This window comes from Diceros bicornis, chromosome 10, assembly GCF_020826845.1.
Source record: "Diceros bicornis minor isolate mBicDic1 chromosome 10, mDicBic1.mat.cur, whole genome shotgun sequence".
Classification (NCBI taxonomy): domain Eukaryota; kingdom Metazoa; phylum Chordata; class Mammalia; order Perissodactyla; family Rhinocerotidae; genus Diceros; species Diceros bicornis.
This window is the reverse complement of record NC_080749.1, coordinates 5,521,633-5,540,931: the sequence shown is the minus strand read 5'-3', so window position 1 is coordinate 5,540,931 and position 19,299 is coordinate 5,521,633. Positions and strand designations below refer to the sequence as shown.

Genomic DNA, 19,299 nt, shown 5'->3' with positions numbered 1-19,299 from the left:
GCCTTCTTTTATCAGTTCTGCACTGATCATGTTTGCTTCCAAACAGGCCCAAGTGTCCCTCATTCTAACGAAGCCATACCTCCCTACTTGATCCTCCCATTTGCAAAAAGGTAAGATTTAAATGAGAGAAAACACTAGAGTGGGTATCAGATTAACAAATGTCAATACCAATTTGTCAATACCAATTTATTAACTAGGAAGAAAATAAGCTAAGAACACTTAAGGTACCTTTATGCTTTTGTTAGAGATGTGAAGACGGAGAAAGATAGAACAAGGATACAGAAAGATTATGAGAAAAAAAATATTTGTTGATGTGTGCTTTGTCCCAAATGTTTTTTTCCACTGGAAGTAGGGAAGCTTCATTTTTTTTTTTTTAATGTAATCATTTTGGGCTTATCCAAGTATATCCCTAAATTATTTTAAAATTTCTAGGGGGCATAGATGACTGTATGTACAATTTTTCTAATACTTTTTTTTTCTTTTCCAAAAGAGGTCTTCCCTCCCGTTTTGGCTAAAGTATTTCTAAAAATGTATTTCACTAGTCTTGGTTCCCTATTCGTAACACGAGAATGATTCAGTTCTCTGTTATTTTCTAGGGCTCAATACTTACTATCCTGGATTTCAGCACTAAACTGTCTGACAGGTGATTCTGATTTCAATCACATCAGTCCTGAAGGTATTCATTCACTCTTTCAATAAGTATTTACTGAGAGCCCACTATATGTCAAGCACAGTTCAATGCAAAGTATCTGGCTATAAAATACCTCTAAGAGATCTCACTCTGACAAATTAATCACATTTAAACAGAGCTACTGGGCCGGCCCTGTGGCGTAGTGGTTAAGTGCACGTACTCCACTGCTGGCGGCCCAGGTTCAGATCCCGGGTGCGCACCGATGCACCACTTGTCAGGCCATGCTGTGGCGGTGTCCCATATAAAGTAGAGGAAGGCGGGCACGGATGTTAGCCCAGGGCCAGTCTTCCTCAGCAGAAAGAGGAGGATTGGCATGGATGTTAGCTCAGAGCTGATCTTCCTCACAAAATAAATAAATAAATAAATAGAGCTATTTATCTCCCAAACGCTGTCCTATAACAAATCTTCCCTGGACTGTTGTCATCTTAATCTCTCAAGCAAAAAAAAAACTTAAATCTCTTTTGATTCTTTACTATTTCCAATTAAGTTGTAGGTCTCACAGAATCACAGGCTAGACAGGTCCTTAAGAAATCACCTAGGGCAGGCGCCTGCCCCATGGCATAGTGATTAAGTTCGGCATGCTCTGCTTCGGCAGCCTGGGTTTGCAGATTCAGATCCCGGGCACGGACCTACACCACTCATCAGCCATGCTGCGGCGGTAACCCACATATAAAATAGAGGAAGATTAGCACAGATGTTAGCTCAGGGCAAATCTTCCTCAACAAAAAAAAAGAAAAAGAAATCACTTAGGACAACTTTTTCAAAATCAGAAATGTTGAAGTCACTCTGTCACAGTCTATTTCTAACTAATGGCAGATTTAAGACTGAACTCAGGCTTCCTACCTACCATCAGTGTTCAACAAACAGTATGGAATACAATTTGTGGTACTCTCTTCAGGAAAACTCTAGGCAAGAAATCCCTTAGGCACATCCCTGAGTAAACCTTCCAACCCTAAGGCAGTATGCAACAGTCCACGACTATGGGACATAACTTTGTAATGCTGAATAATATACATTACCTGATCTCAGAACATGTAACTAATATACTCTTTCTTAAATCACAGGGCAAGATTATATACGCAGGGACATGGTCGTTTGGGGGTGAAGTCATTAGAATGCAGCCATGTACTGCTCACAGACTGGATGGATCTCTTAAAGTAGATTTTTATCAACACAAAGGTTGAGCTACCTTCCATTTCGTTTGTTTCCTTATAGTGTCTGAGCAACTCAGAAATTCTGTAAACATTGTTTGACATATTGTTCTTATACATTATAATGTCATATTATATAATAAAATATTACTAATTTTAAAAAGAAGTCAACAGCTACTTAAAAATGCCTAAACTGATTTAAAAATACATTAAAGCCATCATATAAATCATATTAATCTCTCCTTAAATTGAACCAGACAACGTTGTTTTCATTTCCTTGTATTAAAACAAAAGAACAAAATATTTTGGATTAAAACTCCACAAATACCATTAAAATGTAGAGAAGTCAGTCAAATTTAGAGTAATCACAAACTTATCAAATAATAATGAAGCGTCTTTAAGTCACAAATCTAAAACAAAATATGACCTAGGAGCATTTAACTATTATTAAATAATAGCAGAGAAACAATTAAAACCTGACTTCACTTTAGACTGCAGATCTGTTCCCAAAGGCTTATTAAAAAACAATAAGTATCAACTCACATTTTTCCCACTGGCTCCTATTAATAATTTTTAAAAATAATTTTCAAAACCTTTTCCACAGTATTGCCTCTGCGGTAGGGCTGTTCACAAATACCTGATTTTCTCCTTCTGGGCATATGGAAATACTGCACTTCCCACCCTGTTCAACTCAGGTACAGCCATGAGACTTCTTTTCACCAACACATGTGGGTAAAGAGGTGAATGTTTCTTCCAGGTAAAAGCTTTAAAAACGAGCTTTGACAAGTACGCTTTGACAAGTTCTATTTTCCTTCTGTCCTGATGTGATATTGTGATTTATGATAAATATATATTTGGTCTTCATCCCCATTTCTGGCAGAGAGCTCCTAAAACCCTTGGAATTTCGTTAAGTGATAAGAACAATGTACACGTCTTCTGACATTCATAACAAATTCCTTTAAACCACACCTGAGTTTATGTTAATGAGATGACTTTTGAAAAGCACCTAGTGATGGAGGCTGGTTGCCTGGGGGAACCAACCACATGACTAGACGTTGGAACTGTCATCCCCATCCCCTGGCCTCTGGGCAGGAAAGAGGGGTTAGAGATTAAGTTCAACCACCAATGGCCAATAATTTAATCAATCATGCTAAGGTAACGAAGCCTCTATTAGAAGCTCAAAAGAACCGGGTCCGGAGAGCTTCTGGGTTGGTAGACACCCAGAGTGGCTGGGAGAGTGGCACACTTGGAGAGAGCACGGAAGATCTGCATCCCTTTCCCCACACCGTGCCCTATGTATCTCTTTCATCTGGCTGTTCCTAAATTATACCCTTTTATAATAAACTGGTAACCTAGTAACTGTTCCTGAATTCTGTGGGCCGCTCTAGCAAATTAATTGAACCCAAAGAGGGGGTGATGGGAACGTCCAATTTATAGCCCGTCGATCAGAAGCACAGGTTACTACCTAGCCTTGCAACTGGGTCTGAAGGGGAGGTCAGTCTTGTGGGACTGAGCCCTTCACCTGTTGGATCAGACACTATCGCTAGGTAGATAGTGTCACAACTGAGTTAAATTGTAGCACACCCTGCCAGTATCACAGAATTGCTTGGTGTGTGGAAAACCACACGCACACACATTTGGTGACCAGAAGTGTCAGAAGTACTGAATGTAATATAAAGGAAAAAATATAGTGTGTCTTTTTGTTTACAGCTGGCAACCAGTAAGTAATGTTACAGACAGTGGCTGCTCCCAAGTGAGATTCCAAATGGAGGATCCAGAGCTGGACCCAAAGTAAGGATGACAAAAGTGGACAATAATAACAAAATGGAGTCACATATGCCTAGGCTTCTAAAATGGAGCTGGGAGGCCATTAAGAACATAGGCTTATGTACACACACCACATCCACCACCCGATGTTAACTGACCGTTTGAGCTTTACCTGACACCAGAGGTCACATCTTGAAGCACTTCCTCATTCCAAGAACAAACAATCTGCCTAGATACAACCCAAGGACCAACTACATCCTGGCGAGTCAGCTCACCCCATGCCAGAACCAATCATTAGCTGTTCAATGTAAACCTTTGTAGGCCTGTGTCCTTTTTCTTTATAAACCTCTGCCTCCTTTGTCTTCCTCGGAGCACATCTGAGATTCTACTCAAATCTGTGTCTCCCAAATTGCAATTCTTAAGACCCACAAATAAACTTTTTGCTTCTTTTGCAGTTTACACCTCTTATTCATTGACATTACATGGTGTCAGAAGTGGGATCCAGAGCAACCAACCTCTGATTCCAGTGCCACTTTGCGGACAGGTGCCTGTAAAGAGTCCTTTTGTGCTCTACTGTCTCCCTTGGCAATCCTGATCCCCAGCAGTAAGTCCTCCTGGGCCTGGACCTCCTATTTTTTGGGAGAAGTCCAGACTTTATTTGGTTATCCTTTGATACTGGTTCTGGCCATCCTTTCATTGTCAGCTTTAAGGAACTTCTGTTTGTTTTCATTCCTTTGCTGAGCCAATGTTTCTTTGCTAAGTACTACAAATGGGAAGTCCATTTTCTAAGGGGACTGCTGAAAGGCAGCCCCATCTAGAACTCCTGCTGGTTTTGTTTAAAGAATACTGACATTCTACGTGTAGATTTTTATCACGCTGGATTCACATTTCTCAGAAAGATTTGAGGCTTCACTGGCCTAAATGGAGCTCCTTTGAAATTCCTAACTTGCACACTCAATTGGAAAAAGTTACTGAACTAAACAAACTGAATGAGAAGCATATTTTAATTGGTATCTTGAGGCCTCTAAACAAAACACCAAAAAGGTTGCTTCCCTGAGCACTGTTAATTCTAAATTCACCAAGGCCAATTCAGACCTCTCTCAAGGACTTGTAAAGCTAGAAAAGTTGGCCAACACTTCTTTCATTACTGTCACTGCCTCCGGTCTTCCTTCACCCACATTCAATTCCTAAGACTGAACAAAGTTTCAAATTAAAATTATCCCAAAACTTCTAGGAAGAAGAAAACTTGCATTTTTGTCTCTCTATCCTTTGAAGTTGTAAATTTTACCATGTTTTTAGAATGTAAACACCCCAAGAGATAACAGCCCACAATTGCCTATGACTAAACCTGGCTAACTCAATCAGTAAAGCCTGAAGTAAAAAAAAACAAAAAATAAAACTTTTAAGCAGTTCCATCTGCCAGAAACAAAATTTGAATCCAACTATTCTTTCATAACTAGTGAGCTTTGTATTACTGTATCTGATTCATGGCTGAAATTTTTAAAATAAAAACTATAAGATCTCTGTTTGTGTCTGTCTATATACACGTATATATGTTACGTATGTGTGATATTTTTCTACCTCCAGATGGTATTATCAAGTTCATTTCTAAAGAGCTCTATTTAATTAAAGTAAGTCCTTATATAAATTATTTCTAAATATAATAAAAACTAACCCAAATGTTTTTCAAGTTCAAGTGATCTGTGACAATCTTTGATAAAAGATAGTTTAAGTTTGTTTAATAAAAACAGACATGTCTTCAGAGTTATCAATATTGAATGTAACACAAACATACAACTTTTTCTACCTGGGTTTACTGGTCAGTAGGCTCCTGCTGTTTCTGTTGCAGAATTTGTCAGCAGAGGGAATGACTTGAGATGATGGTTAACTATTTAATGTCCAATCCAAACATAATTGTTAAAAACAAGTGTTTAAATAAATGTAAATGAGATAAAAGCTTATACAAGTTAAACCAAATAATGGATACTCATTGACTATCTAAACCATTTCCAGATAGGATGGTATACTGAGACACTGATTGCTAAACATAAATTTGTCTGGTTGTTGTTTTGTTTTGTTTTTTCTTTTGGTGAGGAAGATCAGCGCTGAGCTAACATCTGCCAATCCTCCTCCGTTTCTGCTGAGGAAGACCGGCCCTGGGCTAAAATTGGTGCCCATCTTCCTCCACTGTATATGGGACGCTGCCACAGCATGGCTTGACAAGCGGTGCATCGGTGCACGCCCGGGATCCAAACCCCGGGTCGCCACAGCAGAGCGCGAGCACTTAACTGCTACAGCACCGGGCTGGCCCCTGTCTGGTTTTGACTTTTTAATTCTTTTACAGACAGATAAAAGATATTCGGGTCTATCAACAGACACGTTTCGTGCCACACTGAAAAGTTTGCTATAAAGAAAGATATGCTTCTAGAAATTATAAAACATGTTTATGGGTTTGCTAATCTACTACAGGATGCTAATATATAATAATTCACAATTGCCTGCTTCCTAATTTTTACTGGAGAGCAAAGATTACAAACAGAGGAAAGGAGGGAGGGAGAAAGTTGGAAGAAGAGCTGAAAATACAAAAGGAACCAAAAAGAAAATGTCAGAACACTTAGAGTAATAAACGTAAATTAACTCTATGCAAACTGTATGCACCGATGCTGAGAGAATGCTGGTAAAGCAGCAGGTGCCCCTTTGAAAGATGAGAAGCAATGGAACTCTTATGAGAGCTTTCTCCTACTATGGAAGGATTTAGTGTAACTTCTTATTTTTCAAACTACAGTCACAGACCATTGAGAAATTATGACTAACATTTATTTAAATAGAAAATGTACATGGTATCTACATTTATCAAAATAGATAATATATATCTTCAATTTTATCTATACTCCATAATAAGTCTATTACAAATTTCTTATATATGTAAATAAACAAAAATAATTTCATAAGATGCGAAACAGAATGCATGTATAGCATATACTAAAAATAGGAAATACCTGTCAGTTTATTAAATTTTTATTTCAGTTACATATGTTTTTATATATGGAGGTATATACTGTTTACAGTATATATATAGTGTATATAGGATAATATACACTGTATTTCTTGCTATGGAAAGATCTAACATGTTTGAAAGCCACTGCTCTTATACCACATTAATCTGAGCAACAGAAGGGTCTATGAGGTCAATACAAGAACCACCACCCTTTCTGTCTTATATACACACACACAATGATAACTCCTCAAGGCCAGGCTGTAATCACTCTCTGATAGGCTCATACTTTGTTGCCTTGTCTTTTCAGATTTACAGCCAGGCAGCAACAATCGTTTAAAAGAACTTCTCTTTTTTTTTTTTTTTTTTTTTTTGCTGAGGAAGATTCGCCCTGAACTAACATCCATTGCCAATCTTCCTCTTTTTCTGCTTGAGGAAGATTAGCCCTAAGCTAAATCTGTGCCAGTCTTCCTCTACTTGTATGTGGATTGCCGCCACAGCATGGCTGATGAGTGGTATAGATCCGTGCCCAGGATCCAAACCTGCAAACCCAGGCTGCCAAAGCGGAGCGTGCCAAACCTAATCACCAGCCACAGGCCAGCCCCTCCGTTTCTTACAACTATTTGCACGGCTGAGAATTCTGGTGGTGGCTTCCCAGATGTTTATAGCACTGCCATCAGTTTAGAAGTTGTTGTTCCATCTTTCAAATCTTTATTCTGCCTACTCAACCTAAAGGAACTCTCTTCAGCAATGATGTGGGGATCTTGGCGCCTCTGCCTGTTCTATCATTCCCAGTCTAACAGAGCAATGTCAGGATGAACCTATGGCTACAAGTGAATCTCATACTGTAATTTCAAAAAAGCATATGGTTTAACTATATTATATATAAGGAGTTTATATTCATTTAATGTAATGCAAAAGCAGTTATGCTATTCTCTAAGAGTAAAATCTGTAATTATTCTGTAACAACTGCCTTGCATCATTTCTTTTCAGATAAACTTTGCAAGTTTTTGAAATTAAGAAAGCAACTACATATGAAAAGTAGACAAGGAAAATAGGATATGTGTTTTCCGTAAGAGACGGTATGAAGAATGACGATGCATCTTTGTTAAAGGAAAACAAAATAAGTTTGTCCTAAAACAAAATTATTTTTCCAAAGTAAGAAAGAAAAAGATAGGACAAAACCTAAAGAGACATAGAAAGTTGTAGGTTTGTGAAAAAGGAATCTTTAAAAAGAAATTTTAGTGCGTGGTCAAGCTGGCTAAGATTAAAATGAATTTATTTAAAAATGAATTTTAATATCAAAAGTATACTGGTGCAAAATTAGAATTTGGCTTTTCTCTCTACTGAAGGACAAAATCTTCTCAAATTATTGATCTTCTCTTAATAAGAAATTATAAAAAAAGTTTCTTTACCTTCAATGTAATCTGCCTATGAAACAAAGATCCTGTACTTTGTCTTTATCAAGTCTTTGATTACTTAGAAAAGCTCAGTTTTGCTCAGAACTACATAACTCTCTATATTTACCTTCAAAATCTCTTCGTCACTTTGGTTAAATAGATAATTAAATATTAAGTTTTATAATGGTCTGTGATCCTATTTAGGTAATCATTTTAGAAACCTCTTGGATATTTTTGACAAACTTCCCAAAATCAAATTCTAAATGAAGTCTTTTTTGACCTCTAGCTAACTTGAGAATTGTTCAGAGGATCCCTGAAACATCTCAAAAGATTTGTTCTCTCTCCTTATGAAAAGAGGGATATTAAACTAATTAGGTTTATTTGATATGTTAAGTTACACGGGAAGCATTATCAATTAAGAAATAACTATTAAGCCTTCTTTATGTCTTTGTATAAGAGTTCTAGAAATTATGTGAAATTCCTGCAAGTCTAATATGTCCTGGTATAAAATGTTGTCTGTCATCAAAATAGAGGCTCACAGTGAAAATCAGGAAAGCGCCTTAGCTGACTTTCATGCAAAGGAAGCAACAACAGAATCTATAAAGGTTATGACACACATGGATGAATTCCATTCTGGTTCTGCCAGAAAAAAAAAATTGACCCCTTATTGCCAAACTTTTGCCATCCTGATGTCCTTGTAACATGACAAGTCTGCTCCTGAATCAGAGAAATTAAGATGGGTAAACAATGGCTATAAACTAAACAAATAGTCAGAGCTATGGGAAACCCAAGATGGCCGCTTGGTTCTTCCTAGCTCCCTGGCAAACCCCATTTTTTCATTTTTAAATTCCATCACCCACTGCAGCGCATTAAGAAAAACTATTTCTGTCCCCCAGAGGCCACAGAACTCCTCCCTCTGGGTCTTTTATGCTCCTGCAGCTGGATTTCATTCAATTGATACTTAGCATGAGTTATCATTATGTTCTTGTTATTTTATGTATGTTTTCTGAATGGTTTAAAGTTTTTCCCTTGCCACAAAGGTGATGCCCTCACAATGGCAAAGAAACTGTTAGAAAATGTATTTCCCACTTGGGATATACCTTCCACAGTCTCCAGTGATCGAGGCACCCACTTCATTGGGCAAATCATAGGAACATTAACAAAAATCTTTCAAATTTCTTGGAATTATCACAGTTCCTATCACCCTCCATTATCAGGCAAAGTTGAGAAAACTAATGAAAAACTGGATTTAAGTAGAAGAAATATTAAATTACGTGGGACTACATGAGGTGAGAAAGATGCTCTAATGTTTTGTTTTTCCAGATTTAAAGAAATCTTTTCCCTTAAGCTATCAACAATTTGGTAAGACATACCTTTGTGAACGAAGATGAAACATTTACTTTTTCTCCCTACCTAATCCCTCTAGAATTCAGAAACTCTGAGTATTCTTATTTTGTAAAATAAATATATATTTGTACATTGTATAATGTAATGCATAAATAATATTTTATATATATATAAAAATATCAGGCCAAGTTTTTAATGTAAAATTAGTTTTACTGTGATTATTTTTGCTAAAAAAAGAGGGTAATTGTGGAGAGAAAAATGTTTACACCTTTGTAGATATTAGATTCTAGTCCTGTGAACTGTCTTTGAGGTTTCATTATATACCTATGGATTGGACTCCCCTGGGCTAAGGTATTGCTTTTGGTCTTGCCAACTGTTCGCAGTACCCTCTTTGGAAAACATAAACTACACATGAGACAGTCATCAGCAGATCAACGTCTATTAGTATACAACCTTCTGCTGATCCCCTGTTGTCTATTAGTATGCCAGCTACTGTAAGTCTCTAATGTCTTATGTTCAAGCCCATCATCAACAGATAAAAGAAAACTTTCCTGGATTCCAACTTAAAGGATCCTGGTGGTCACAATCTAGAGCCTGGTGACTGGGTATTCCGGAAGCATCATCAGAGGAAGACAGCCCTCAAGCCCCATTGGAAAAGACCTTACCAAGTGCTCCTCACCGCTGACACTGCTACAGAACTCAAAGGCATCGCATACTATGTGTTCCCCTTTCGGAATAATGATTGCTCAGCAACTTGAGATGATCAACCAATCCTGCAACTCCAAACTAAGAACTCAATACTTTGTCCAGATAAAAACTATGCCTAAGACTCATTTTCTGACTGCCTCCGTATTGCTCGGGGGTAGCCAAAGCCTCTGACTGCGTTACTCCTACTGATGATTGAGCATCTCACTTTCCCCACTAAGTGGGACATGACTCCAGAGAATGAGCCTTCCTGGTGACAAGGGATATATATATATTTATACATATCAAATGATTTGATCTGCAGTGCTTTCTGTTGAAAGATCTTGATCAAAAGGGGAAAATGTGGATGGCAATAATAAAATGGAGTTAACATAAAATGGAGCTGGGAGGCCATTAAGAAAGTGGGGCTTATGCATGCACACCACGTCCACCACCAGATGTTAACTGAACTTCTGAGCTTTACCTGACACCAGAGGTCACATCTTGAAGCACTTCCTCATTCCGAGAACAAACAATCTGCCTAGATACAACCCAAGGACCAACTGCATCCTGGCGAGTCAGCTCACCCCATGCCAGAACCAATCACTAGCTGTTCATTGTAAATCTTTGTAGGCTTGTGTCCTTTGTCTTTATAAACCCCTTCCTCCTTTGTCTTCCTCGGAGCACATCTGAGACTCTACTCAAATCTGTGTCTCAAACTTTTTGCCTGTTTTGCAGTTTACCCAGCTTATTCACTGACACAATGTTGAGTGGAAGTCCCCCAATTGAACCTCAATGAACACATAGCATGAGCAAAAAATAAACCTTTGTTATTTTAAGCCACTGAGATTTGGGGGTTATTGTTCATAGCCTATTCAAAATAATACAGTCTAAAACTTAATTTTAAAAAAATCACACTGAAAATTCCTAATGTTCATTATACTCATTTCAAAAAATTTCATCAATTCTCTGACCAAGTACATTAAACTCTCCCATATTACTTCTCCTAGATACCAGAAAAATAAACACACTTCCCATACCATTTATTTAAAATAGACCAGTTTATTTTCATCCCATTGAAAAACGTACATAATACAGTACTAGTCTCTCCTTATCCGAAGGAGCTCCATTCCAAGACCCCCAATGGATGACGGAAACCGCAAATAGTATCAAACCCTATATATATTATGTTTTTTCCTATACACACATATTTGAGATGCAACAGCAAACTAGCACGAATTTCTTTTTCCTTCTTCACAATTTCAGACAGAAGATTCATTCTTACCACAAATCTTAGCAACCTCAGCACACGATATTTTGTCTTCTCTTATTAAGTCAAGATCTTTCACTTTTTCACTTAATGGAAGCACTTTATGGCTTCTCTTTGGCTTATCCAAATTGCCAGCATCACTATTCTTGTGCTTTGTGGCCATTAAGTAAAATAAGGATTACTTGAACACAAGCACTGCAATACCGCAATAGTTGATCTGATAACCGAGACAGCAACTAAGTAACTAACCAGCAGGTAGCATATACCGTGTGCATACACTGGACAAAGGGATGAGTCACTTCTGGGAGTGGATGGCACGAGATTGCACCATGCTTCTCAGAACAGCTCCCAATTTAAAACTTATGAATTGTTTATTTCTACAATTTTCCATTTAATATTTTTGGTCTGCAGTTAACTGCAGGCAACAGAAACCACAGATAAGGGAGACTACTATACACATAAAGAAATCATACAAGTTTACCCAAGTGTTTTTCAGAACTCTTTCATTCAGCGATTATACAGGATGAGAGATGAGAATAATATCTGAATTTGAGTATATGTTTTCTTTAATCATGTTGGCCCTACCCCCAGAAGATTCTACTACACATAGCCCATAGAGAGTGCTGCATGTAATCAGACTATGTAAGCAACGCGGAGGCAGAGAGAAGGCTAGGGAACTCTTGCTTTAATTAGAAGAGCCATACAAAATCCCCAACTCTACTGTGTGACTTTGAGCAAGATTCTTAACACCTCTGAGCCTGTTTCCTCATCTGTAAAATCAGGATAATATAACTACCATAGTTACTGTGATATTAATGTGTGTAAAGTTTCTGGCACTTAATAGACGCTCAAATATTACTACTTCTTTCCTTCCAAGATACAGTCTGAAGTTTATAGAAAATTGTGTGATATCTTCAAGGCCAGAAGACATGACTTTATAAAGCACAAATGTAAAGCTAAAGGATAGACCAGACTGAGATGCAAAACAAGGATGAGAGGAAAAAGGAAATCAGCAAGATCAAGGATTGCCAAGATAATAGAGATTCAACTGCAGAAATAAAATCTCATGAGACGAAATTTTTTAATGTATATTGGAGGGCATAAAGAACAGAACTGTCAATGTGGTTATGGAGGTCAAACCCAAGAAACTCTCCCAGAGTGCAAAGTAAAATAACAAAAAGATGAAAATATTGAGAGATGATGACAAATAAGGAGAATGGAGATCTAATCTAAAAACTATACACATTGCCAAGGAAGAAGAATATTTAAAAAAAGGGGCACAAATGAAAAAAAACCTGAATGAGCTGAAATAAAATTGAGATATTATGACTATGTAGCTTTGAATCCTTTGTTTAAATATCTGTATAATACATAAATCCATATACTCAGAGATAGAAGGTAAGGAAACAACATTTTCTTATCGAACCTCCTTAACAAACCAATTTGGCAAATTAACCAACACTCTCCATTCTCTCTAGAAAGCCTTCTGATAACCTGCTGAACGTTCACTACTAGTTAAGCTTATTTTTTACCAAAACAGTACATTTCTACTCTCATCAACTTACCAAGAATTAGATGTTTATGTACTTGTTAAAATAATTACATAGTTAAATATTACATAAACCAATGAAATTATGAATGTGAAAAGAGAGTTGTTATTTCTATGAAAAAGAAGTTGAATGTTCAGACTCAAAGAACAGTTACATAAAAATTGTTATTAAAGTAGGTATAGGAGAATAAACTGTAAAAGACTAGGCAGAAAAATCATACAACTCTAGATGGATCACGTACTCAGCTTTATACTTCTACATTTTTTTAAACAAAATAAAGTATTTAAGATAAAAATGTGTCATTTTTATTCCCCTGATATTATTTTTTTTTAATTAAACTGAACACCACCAGTCCTAATCACTTTAAATAAGACGGCTTCCATGTACATCAAGATAGACATGAACTTGGACTACGGGAGATTTTACAATAACTGATAATGTTTTTTGAATACTTTATTATATGCTAGGCACTAAACATATTATCTCATTTAAACCTCATAACAAACCTGTGAGTTAGGTATGATTATCTCTATCTTATAGACAAGGAAAGCAAGGGTTAGAGAGGTTAAGCAGGAGAGCTGGGACTCACATTCAGGTCTGACTCCCAAGTTCATACTTTTAACTGCTTACTACTTTTATTTTCTTCTTTATCTTTTTTATATTTAAATTTTTTCCAATAAATATTATAATCACAATCAGTTAATGTATAGGGTTTGCTAATTTAGTTCAACTGTTGCCTCTTCTTTAAGGCCTTCTGGAATTGCCCTCCCCACCCTGAGACATAGTAGGTACTCCATGAATGATAATGATATCACTTTGGTAAAGCAAATCCAAGTTTCTCGTTGCCCTGATAAAGCAGAGAGGTGGCATGGTGCAGTTGCTAGAAGCACAGATTCTGGAGCCAGACTGCCTGCATTCTGTCCCAGCTCCACCACACACAAGTGTGAACATAGGCAAGTTGCTTATTGTCTCTGTGCTTCAGTTCCCCCCTGTAACATGGGCATAACAACAGTAACTAATTCGCTGGGCTGTTAATAGGCATTAAATGGATATCTTCAAAGTAGTACTCAAGCAGTGCCTAGAACGCAGAAGTTGCTTAAATTTGCAAAATAAAAATAAATAATACCACAAGAGAGAATAAAGAAAACTCAACCAGTAAATCCAGAAGAAAAATTTTGTAAATCATCAGCGGTTGGTAGGCATCACTTTTTTTTTGCGAGGAAGATTAGCCCTGAGCTAACACCCGTTGCCAATCCTCCTTTTTTTTGCTGAGGGAGATTGGCCCTGGGCTAACATCTGTGCCCATCTTCTTCTACTTTATATGGGACACTGCCACAGCATGGCTTGATAGGCAGTGCTTAGGTCCGTGCCCAGGATCCAAACCCACGAACCCCAGGCCACCGAAGTGGAGCACACAAACTTCACTACCACACCACCGGGCCGGCCTCGGCATCACCTTTTAAGAATCTTAGAACACTGGAAAAGGAGGTCCCTTCTGTCAATTCTCCATTCATTTAATAAATATTTGGCTCCAGGCATTGTGCTAGGTGTTGGGGCACCAAAATCAACAAAACACTGCCTTGTCCTTGAAGAGCTAACTTCCTAATGGAGGACACAGAGATGATTATAGTGCAACGTGGTGAGTACGATGGTAGAGGAAGGTACACAGTGCTAGTGGAGCATCCTGCCTGAGGTGGTGGCAATGAGGAGACCTAATCTGGGAATTATCAAAATAATAATGATAAAATCATATCTTAAACTATTCTTTTAATTTGTCAATATTAATTGTTAAAGTCAACACAGAGTGCTTTTTAAATTTACAGTACTAAACAAAGCACTCTTGAGCACTTATAAGGAAGGCAGTGTGCTAGTTACAGGAGGGACTCCACAGATTTTCTCTCTATCCTATCAGCTGGGAAGACAAAGTATAACAAAAAAATTAAGTACAATCTAAGTGTTAAACAACCATAAAGGCAACAATAGAAGAGATGTTACAAAGCAAATATGTGATTAACCACCACGAGAAACACAGTCAACCAATGTTTCCAATAAATCCCAGGGATAGTCAAGACAAAAGACAAAATTACACTGACAAGTTTCTTATAAACGTATACGTGCATGTGTAAATAGATACAGAGCTATACCCCACACAACACTTGAGAATAAGGGAAAGTTTTTTTATTTCCATATATACAGTTCATCTTGACTTACAAAAGAGATGTGTGGGAAAACTTCATGTAAACTGTCTCATGAATTAAATCGTATTTTTAATGAGAGAATGTGTTACTTCAGTAAATCCTTTTATGAACTCTTCTTTAAAACAATCACCTACTAAATGTCAGTTAATTAGTTGGGAAATAAATTCAATTTTATATTACATATATTTGATTTATTTCTATATGGCTTAACTACAATGAGGTTCACCTCTAAATGTAACCAACATGCCTCATTATCAGAAATTCACAAATGTTTACTAACTTAATCATTATGAAATGAGAAGAAGCAGTGAAGTTAAAGAAGTTATAATTCTTGAACTTCACACAGTGGTAGAATTAGGACTAGAATTTAGATCTTCTGACTTTTAATCCAGTGCTCTTTGCATTACACCAGAAAATAGTTTTCTCAAAATGTTTTTTAGTAAATCCACCCTTCCTTTATTATATTTCTAGCTATTCTTGTGTAACAAATATGGGTTAAGAAAAACTTAAAAGAAACACACTCCTTGGGGCTGGCCACATGGCCAAGTGGTTAAAAGTTCCAAGTGCTCCGCTTTGGCGGCCCAGGTTCACGGTTCCAATCCCAGGCACGGACATACTCCACTCATCAGCTATGCTGCGGAGGCATCCCACATACAAAATAGAGGAAGATTGGCACAGATGTTAGTTAGCTCAGGGCTAATCTTCCTCAAGCGAAAATAAAAAAGAAACACACTCCTTGAGTGAGAATACAGGAAAAGACAGGCATTGAGTTTTTCCTATTTTTCTCAAGTCAAGTTTATTTACATTCATAAAAGAAAATACCTTGAATTCATAACTAAAAAACTTAAAAATCCACGAAATCAGAATCTGATTAACTTAGCTGCATAGGATTTTTTACATTCCTGTGATTTTGTTTCTATCTATAGACAACAAAAGATTAACACTAAAATTCAAAAGTTAGCCTGACAAGGATCAGCAACAGATGCTGATTACTGGTGAAAGATTACTGGAGAACAGGCTAGCACTACAGTGCTAATTTATCATGCCATAGATTACCTGCTAATTGCAGTGGGGAAAACATATCTTACCTTAACCCCCATAACCAAGTGATCAAACTCAGCATCACAAATAATGGAACTTGACATTACATATCTCCTGATGGGAAGGAATATGAAGTACCAGCATCACTTAGTAGTTATTATTGCCCAAAATATTTAATTTGAAACGAATCAACCCTTTAAACCTAGCTCACTGTTAGCTAATATAGGGGGAACAGAGGAACACGCTAAATGACACCATAAGGGAAAAACTCAGACAAATCAAGAATGTGACTTATTTTATAAGACAACTGGCCTGATCTTTTAAAAAATATGAACGTCATTTTAAAACGGGGAGGTGAGGCTGTTCTAGATTAGAAGAGATCAGAGACTTAACCAAACGCAGTGAATAAACCTTGATGGGATCCTGGTTTGGTGGGACTGGGTGTAAAAAGCCATAAAGGCTCTTTGAGTACAAATAGGGAGATTTAAATATGGATGGATATTGTATTACATTAAGGAATTATCAATATGAAACTATTAACCTAATTATCAATAGCAAAATATTAACTAATAATATTAACAATAATGGTATTTTGGCTATGTAAGAAAATGTCCTTTGGCGATGCATGCTGACCTATTTAGGGGTGAAATGTCATAATGTCTACAGCTCAGTTTCAACTGGTTTAGCCAAAAATAATATACACATATTTACAGATAAAGCAAATAAGGCAAGATGTCAACAAATGTTGAATCTAGAGAGTCATCATATGTATGCTCACTATTACCAATTTCCTGTATGCTTGAAATTGTTTCATAATAAAAAGTCAGGGGTGAAGGGGAGCCTGGAGAGTTCCAATTCTACAAGGGGAAAAAAAAACCTGAAACCAAAGCTGTGCCAACCAGGGAGAACCAAACATGACTTCATTTTAATATAGCATCTATTAAATACAGTTTATCCCTTTGGTAGCAATAAGATACACTAGGAATGAAAGCTCCACCTAAAACACTGCTTAAAAGATTGAGTCTATAATGTAATGCAATTATTTAAGATAAGCCTTTAACAGCTAGTTCTCTCAAAAGACACACATGGAGAGCATGACTAGATAACCATTCTATAATGATATCATATTCAACATAATTCAACAAGACTGAACACACGTTTATATTTTAACCAAACAACAAATCAATCTGTGCACCATCCACCTGTTAACTCTATAATTTGACCTTTTCTCTACAGACATTACAAAGACATTCAACTACAAATTTCCTTAAACCTGATAATACACTAAAGAAAATTACAGAGTACTATAATTGGTCATCAATAGATTTCTTAAACATTTGCAACTACACATAAAGCTTCAATTATTCAAAGGAATTTATCAACATTTTCTTTTGTAAAGAGAAAAGGAAAGGCTCTTTTTCACTAACCATAATCAAAGAAACAGTACAGGTTAATGCTAAAATGAGAATTTTCAGTTAGTTTATAAATACTGATAGTTGCTAAACACAAATGAAAGAAAAAAATTACACCATTAAAAGGTAACTTTCTACAATATTCTACACATTAAATTTTGACACTCAACTCAGAAATATTGCATAAGACAATGCATAAATTACTGTGTTGCCATTGCCACATAATCCAGCAACAAATTTTGCAATAAGGAAATCTCAAGCAAATAACCCAACTGCGAGTTCCCTGTACGCATTAAGAATAAACTGCACAAGTAAAATTGAAACTTTTCAAGAAATATGCAGTTTTACCAAATATATGTCTTCTTTTTGATAAGAGGAGAAATTTCTCTGTTCAGTCCTACTGCAAAAAAGGTAAAGGTGCCAGGAGCCATCTTTTAAAAGTAACTAAAAAAAAAAAAAAATAGAGGCAAGTAAACTATATCTACCTATGAATTTAGAATTTACTCCCAGGAAGAAACTCTCCATCTATTCTCATTTTCCTCAAATATTTATTTTTGCAAGACGCAGAAATACAGTCCTACAGAAAAGACATCATATTCAAATCAAGGCTTCCCAGATTACCAGCTGCATGACCTTGGGCAAGTTCCTTAATCTATCTGAGCCTCATTTTTTTCATCCGTAAAATGGGGAGAGACGTACCCACCTCACGGGGCTGAGAAGACGCAGTGAGACAATGCACGACAACTGCGGGGCGCACAGCAAGCGCTAAGAGGAGAGGAGGGAATCAACCCTAATCAATAGATGACCACACTGTGGCAGTGCAAAGACAAGCACTTTCTCGCTTGTAACATGTAACATGCACGTAACATCTCTGCTTCTCCCAAGGACCAGCTGCAATCTCCCTTCTAAAATCCCTGCAGGGTACGTGTCTGACAGCTACGGCCCAGCAGTCCACTCCGCTCAGACCCGGCCTTCAGAACAGGATGCAGGGGCCGGTGGTCCGCCCATCGGGAGCGGGGCAACCCCCTAGCAAAACCCCCGCCCCGGGAGCTGCTCACAGGCGGCGATGGCGCCCCCCCCCCCACACACACACACACAGGCACGTACCGGCCGCTCCGCGGGGACGTCGGGAGCCGCAGGCCCGAGGAGCGGCCGCCGCTTCGAGCCCGCCCCTCCGCCCCCGCGCGGCCTGTCACCGCGCCCCCCGGTGGGGGGAGGCCGCGGGCCCCCGCGGGCCGGAGGGGCGCGCGAGGAGTCAGGCGCGGGCCGGGTCAGGCCCGTCCCTCCTTCACATGGAGCCCGGGCCGGGCGGGGCGGCGGGCGCGAGGACCGTCGCGGCCGGCCGGTGCTTCTTGCCGCCGCGGCCCCGAGGCCCGCGGGAAGCTGGGCAGGAAAGGAGGAAGCCGCGAGCCGGGCGCCGCCGGAGGCCGGAGAAGGGGCTGGAGCGGCGACTCCGCGGCTGGGGGTGCCGGGCCTCCCGGTCGTCGTCCTCGTCGTCGTCGCCGCCACGAGCCGCGCGACCCCGAACGCCGCACCCAGCAGCCGCACCGCCCTCGTCAGACACCGCCGTTGAGGGCAGCCCGGCCGCCACTACACACCGACCCGTGACGTCGGGCGTAGAGCGGCGCACGTCACGGCCGGCCCGCTCGGGCGCGCGCAGCCCTCCGCCCGCCGGGAGCGGAACCCGCCGCGGGCGCGCGCCTGCCCTGGAGCACCGCGCGGAGGCCGAGAGGAGCGTGCCCGCGCCTGCGCAGCGGCCGGCTGCGCCCTTGCACGTCCGGTCGCCCCGCCTG

General features: G+C 38.8%; 1 protein-coding gene across 3 annotated transcripts in view; it reads right to left on the bottom strand.

The window, feature by feature from the left end:
• Positions 1–18,858, bottom strand: part of MAP3K2 (mitogen-activated protein kinase kinase kinase 2) — a 100,942-nt gene extending 82,084 nt beyond the window's left edge. Inside the window, exon 1 of one of the 3 annotated variants that reach the window (XM_058548761.1) lies at positions 18,614–18,858. The gene's annotated coding sequence lies outside the window, so the exon portion shown is untranslated. Of the gene's footprint in view, positions 1–17,854; positions 18,498–18,613 lie in introns of those variants that run through there. The other 2 variants (XM_058548762.1, XM_058548763.1) reach the window with 2 other exon arrangements.
• Positions 18,859–19,299: the final 441 nt, after the last annotated feature.